The following is a 6,458-nucleotide window of genomic DNA, read 5'->3' as shown; positions in this document are numbered from 1 at the left end:
GCCAATATTTGGGAAGCATATGGAAGCTTCCACAGGTAGGCGTCTTACTCCTGGCAACCTCCTCCACACCAAGCCTGCTCTGAAGGACAAACACACACTTGAAGGCTTCTTGGCTAATCACACAAGTACTTTGAGATTGTACTTCAGGACCATGCTATAAACATCAGCTATCCTTGAACTGTGCTATGTATGGAGAAGGGGTAAGAAATCGGGGCAACATCATGTGTAAATCAGAATATTGTATGGTTTCTTATAAGAAACAAATCTCTGAAGTGCTGCTTTCAAAAACATTTGAATTGATCAGGTAATCTATCTGTTTCATTTATTTTGTGAAATACATTCCTCTTCTAGCCTTCTTTGTCCTTCTGTTCCAATCTGGAAGGAGGGGGGAGGGGAAAACGAGGGTGGAGAGACCAGGTGAAGGGGGACATAGCTTGGCAAGTCAGCTATCAGGGTACCCAGTCTGGGAGTCTCTACTATGAGCTGGCACTGGGGTCATAGGCAGAACTTCTCAGAAACCTTCTTGCCACTCATGAGGCCTTTGACTGACTGAAGCAGGCCCACCCAGATTAGCTGGCCTAGTCAACTGAGGGCAGATGTTAATTACATCTGAAAATATGCATCCACAGCAAGATCTAGATTAATGTTTGATTGAATGGGGGTTATGTCCTAGCCACGTTGACACGTGAAACTATCATAGCTGAGGAGAGGCAGGGTCATGGTACAAGACCACGAACACAGTAGCAGTAGAGATGAATGTCTGTCCAAGCTAGTTCCCTGTTCCATGGGCATGCAGCACTTCCTGAATTCTCAGTGAGGGCTTGTCCAGGGCTCTTTTCACAGGTGCATGCTCTGTCCATCCACTGAATGGAGCACCTTTCAGCCTCTGTCTGATTCCCTTTCTTCTTACCGTCACTGGTTCTCCCCAAGGATTGAGTAAGGATCATCTATGGGGCCTTTTGAGGAAAGATCTGCTTGTCGTCTTGGAGACTCTGACATGGTCCTTTGGTGAGGAGGGCATATCAGAATCTCTTTCTTAGAGAGAGGTGAGGAAAATCATGCGGCAGTTGAGAAACTTTTCAGTGAAGCTCTGATGCACACCTTCTCCTTCCAAACACATACTTCCAGCCTGGACCTTTTCCTTAAACTTCAGATTCTTGTAAACCTCTGGATGGCTCCATGAAGCTCTGCCTAAGAACCTCAGACTCAGCATATCCAGAGCTGAATTCATCAGCTTTTCTTTGTTCCTCCTTCTAAAACCCTTGGTGAATGGAGTCATCAACCTATTGTCACCTAAACCTTAAATATGGGGTCCTTTTGCGCTCCCCCAGCTTCCTCACCTTCCATATCCAGTTACCAGCTTTGTTGAGTCTAGTTCTGAAACCCGTCTAGAAGCTGCCTCCTCTCTGTCCTCCTGGATTCTGCCTTAGTTGAGCCTCTCATCGTCTCTCTCCTGGGCCAGTGAAATAATAACGTCCTAACTGAGCTATTGTACCAATACCCAGTCTTCCTGGTATTCCATCTCCTCACAATGCATGTAATTTTCTTCCCTGTTTACAATATTTCAATAGCTCCCCATTCTCAAAGGATCATGGCTCAGACTACTTTATCTGATTTACATTTCCAGAATTATCTTTTATTCTTCCATTTTTCTGTGTTCAAACACATGAATAGTACCATGTGGAATAATGTATAGTTCCTCTAATGCTTCACACCCCTCTGCTTCACACCCTTCTGCCTCTTGCCCAGGTTCTCTCCTTTGATTGGAATGCCTTTTCCATATTCTATTAATACTGGAAATATTAATACAGGATCCACCCCACCTCTTGCCCCATAGTTCAGCATCTATCATGTCTGCTTGGTCAAACACTCTCATCTTTCAAGACCTCCCTCAGATGTAAGTTCCTCCATGACAACTTTCTTGACCACACCTTCACCGCCTTCCCCCTTCTTGAAGCCAAAGCTGCAAGAGCTGATTATATATGAAAATAATATCATTGTGAAAATTAAAAGTAATGCAGATAAACCAAAAGGCTCTCTTGATTCAGCTCTCCTATTCTCATTCCTCATCTTGTTATCAGTCTGCTGGGAGTCAGTCCAGACTTTTTCACTAACAATTTATCTTGAAAATATTTCCATGTGAGTTTATGTGTATAGGTCCATCTCTACAGAGAGTATAACTGCTGCAGAATACGGGTATAATACAGTTTAGTTAACCCCTGCTATTGATGGATATTCCCCATCTCTGCCAGTATTTTGTAATAACTGTGTCACAATGAATATCATTTTGTATACCTCCTCATGCATAAATGCCAAGCATTTCTTTTCTACGGGGAAGCATAAAAGAAGAAGTCTGGATATCTGATTCTACATACTCTTGACATATTTTTGTATTCAGAATTTTTTTTTTCCTCATGCATCAGTAAGAGTTCTTTGTATAATTTGAAGAATAATCCTTAGTCACACAAACAACGAATATGTATAGTTTTCTCTGCTTCATTTAAAAATTTTGCTTGTTGTGTTTTTAATTATAAGAAATTTTATATTTTTGTGTAGTCAAATGTATCATTCTTTGTTTTTCGTTTGTATCTTTCTCAGGAAGACCATCCGTATGCATATCCATATTTTATTTTATATTTTTGTTATCCTGCAGGTTTACTTTTTCCATTTAACTCTTAAAGTTACTTGGAATTTAATTTTGTGTATGTTCAGAGTATTACCTAATTTTCTTATTTTTTCCGTACTGAATGTCAAATTGGTCTATACTGTTTATCGGTTAATAGTCTGTTCATCTATTCTCCCAAGTTGAAATGACATTTTTTATGAACTAAGTTTCTAAATACAGGTCATGAATTTGTTTCTGTCCTTTGTAGCAGATTTTCTTGTTCTCTTTGCTTATTTCTGAGCCAATACTACAGTGTTTTGGTTACTATACCTTTATCATATGTCTAGATACCTTATAGTGTCTGTCTTTTTCTAGATATTTGATGAGACTGAGTCACATGTCTTTGAATTTTAAAGACCTTTAATATAGTTTGCATCCATATGTGTTGAATGATGCAAATGAATAAACCAGAAGCTCTTGGTACTATTGATGCTATACTTGGTATTCTCAAGGTCTCAAAGACTGTGTTGTAAAATAGCTTTTCCAGTCCGTACTTCCTATTTTAGCTCAGCACCTCAATGTGTTATTTCATAGGAATTTTCTTCTTCTCATTATTATTTTTAATAAATAATGCATCTACAGTGTACAAGGTCATGGCATCCAGTCCCATCACTTCATGGGAAATAGATGGGGAAACAGTGGAAACAGTGGCAGACTTTATTTTTCTGGGCTCCAAAATCACTGCAGATGGTGACTGCAGCCATGAAATTAAAAGACGCTTACTCCTTGGAGGAAAGTTATGACCAACCTAGATAGTATATTCAAAAGCAGAGACATTACTTTGCCAACAAAGGTCCGTCTAGTCAAGGCTATGGTTTTTCCTGTGGTCATGTATGGATGTGAGAGTTGGACTGTGAAGAAGGCTGAGCGCCGAAGATTTGGTGCTTTTGAACTATTGGTGTTGGAGAAGACTCTTGAGAGTCCTTTGGACTGCAAGGAGATCCAACCAGTCCATTCTGAAAGGGATCAGCCCTGGGATTTCTTTGGAAGGAATGATGCTCAAGCTGAAACTCCAGTACTTTGGCCACCTCAGAGTTGACTCATTGGAAAAGAGTCTGATTCTGGGAGGGATTGGGGGCAGGAGGAGAAGGGGACGACAGAAGATGAGATGGCTGGGTGGCATCACTGACTCGATGGACGTGAGTCTGAGTGAACTCCGGGAGTTGGTGATGGACAGGGAAGCCTGGCATGCTGCGATTCATGCAGTTGCAAAGAGTTGGACACGACTGAGTGACTGAACTGAACTGAACTGAACAGTGTACAAAACCCAAAAGATACAAAACTGTTAGGTCTCTCTTCAATTCTTAAGAGCCAGTCATACTGGCTTCTTCTTCTTCTTCTTTGGTCTTCTTCTTTAGCAATATATCTTGGAGATGATTCCATATCAGTACATATGATGCTGTTTCATGAGATGCCTGTGGCATGTTTTATTTAACCAGGGTAGCAATTCATTTGTTTTAATAAATATCCTTTGTATGTACAAAATCCTCAAATATCTGGAATCAAAATTTTGCCCATAAAACTGGTGGGTCAAAGAGTATTTGAATTTTCAGCTTTGATTTATACCATTAAGTTGTCCTCCAAGAAGTTTCTAGAAACTTTATGAATGAAGACCATGACAGCATTTGCCACCGGGCTTCAAACTCGTTCAGACATGTGCTGAGTACCAGGCAGAAAACTACAGAGGTGTTAGCTGGGACCCTGACAGTGAGAGCTACTGTGTGTGTGTGTGCGCGTGTGTGTATGTGTGACGTATATATGGTAAGAAGTTCAAAGAAGAACCATAAACCAATTAATTAGGGTGCTGTTTAAAGCTCTAATAGTGAATGCAAGCATTAGTGGTTTGAATAAAGCTCCTTTGCCTTTATTATTCACTAGAAACTGGAAGTAAATAATAGGCTTGAATTGCATAACCCAGATGCTATAATCAAAGCACGGAGCATTTCTTAAGATCATAAATTATTTTTCTTCACAACAGGGGAAAAAAGGGAATTTGGGGTTTATAAATTGCTAGCTGGTTCACCAGTTAGCCTCTGTTCTGGTCTTGGGCTGACTCAGAGGGAAGGAGGCTGGTTATTACATCTTGAAGCTAGAATTCTGTCTTATGGGGTGGGACACAATTTCCTCAAACTCCCAATATCATACCTACCTGGAGTCACTGGGATAAGTGGTCCAACCCAGATTAAGAAGCCCTCAATCTTCTTGTGGGGCTTCCCAGGTGGCACAGTAGGTAAAGAATCTGCCTGCCAATGCAGGAGACACAGGTTCAATCCCTGGGTTGGGAAGATCCCCTGGAGAAGGAAATGGCAACCCACTCCAGTATTCTTACATGGGAAATTCCATGGTCAGAGGAGCCTGGTGGGGCTACAGTCCATGGGGTTGCAAAGAGTCAGACACGACTGAGCACACATGCACAATCTCCTGTGGGTAACGGTTCAGGATGTTTAGCTGGAAAAAAGATTCTTTTTCCAAGCAGAAGAGAGCTTTGCCTGTGGCTAGGAGGCTATTTTTACTCTGCCATCTTAGCAAGTTGGTGCTGGGTTAGACTGTGTATCTTTCCCTCTTCACCCCACCTCATTTTTATCCAGCATGTCATATTTCTCTCCCTCCTTTCCACTTCTGCCCCCACTCACATTTGTCTGTTTCAGGGGGATCTTCTCTTTCCTTGGTGTGTCTTTTTCCGTGCAAAAGGAAAGAAACAAAATATGAGTTCCCGTCCCTTCCTTTCACATGGTAAAGGCAGAAGTTAAGATGAAACTTTCTCTTTTGCCCTTCCTTTGGTCCTTTCTCCTCTAGTCCCTCCTCCCCTATTTTTGGAGCTCTTTTTGGTTTCTGGTCCCCTGTCCTGTGAAAGGAGGAGGTGCTCTCCTCTGTCTGATTCCACCTTCCCTTATGTCCTCCCAGCCTCTTGCTCTCTGCATGCATCACTGACTCGGCCAGAAACTCCCATGACTCTTCCTGGCCAGAGGATGCCTGCATCTCCCTTGCATCACCTTTCACCTGGCACTTCAAGAGTAAGGGCTTAGCACTGCCAATTAGCAAGGACAGTAGATGGTGGCTTAGTCACTAAGTCGTGGCCGGCTCTTATGACCCCATGGACTGTAGCGGGCCAGGCTCCTCTCTCCATGGGGATTCTCCAGGCAAGAATACTAGAGTGGATTTCCATTTCTTTCTCCAGGGGATGTTCCCTGGAGATCCAGGAATCGAACCTGGGTCTCTTGCATTGCAGTCGGTAAACCGACTGAGCTACAAGGTAAGTCCCAGGACAGTAAAGGACGTTTTAAAATAATGTACTAGGGAACACAATAGTACTTTATAACCAAGTTTTATTAGGATTAAGTCAAATTAGAAAACTTCATGCTTACCGCTTGCCATATTTATCTGGAATGACCAGGATATACTTAGCTGAGTAGAAAATAATTTGTGCCCTGGATTCTACCGTTTAGAAAGCAAGAGGATTGCTGTGCATAGCGGCGTACCCGGCACCTCCATGGTTTGTGTTGAAAGCCTAAAGACTCGTCAGCAAAGCATATGTTACTTTCAAGCTTTGGGCCCCACGAAGATGCTCACCCTCAGATGCAGACTCTTCAGAACCTGGGCACCTAGGACTCGGGCTGCCCTTTTTGGGCTGACCTTTTTGGGGTCTGATATGAACATCTGTTATTTCAAGAGAAGCTGGGTTTGAGGTATCTTAATGGCATAAAGGCACAGGTCGTGCAGCTGAATTAAAAGCTGTTGTGTTGGTCTCTCCGCCACAGGCCACGAGCCACGTCTTGTGAGGAGGGTGCTGATG

The sequence above is a fragment of the Bison bison genome, unplaced genomic scaffold (genome assembly GCF_000754665.1).
Source record: "Bison bison bison isolate TAMUID 2011002044 unplaced genomic scaffold, Bison_UMD1.0 scf7180017864384, whole genome shotgun sequence".
Classification (NCBI taxonomy): domain Eukaryota; kingdom Metazoa; phylum Chordata; class Mammalia; order Artiodactyla; family Bovidae; genus Bison; species Bison bison.
Note: the sequence above shows the minus strand (reverse complement) of the source record.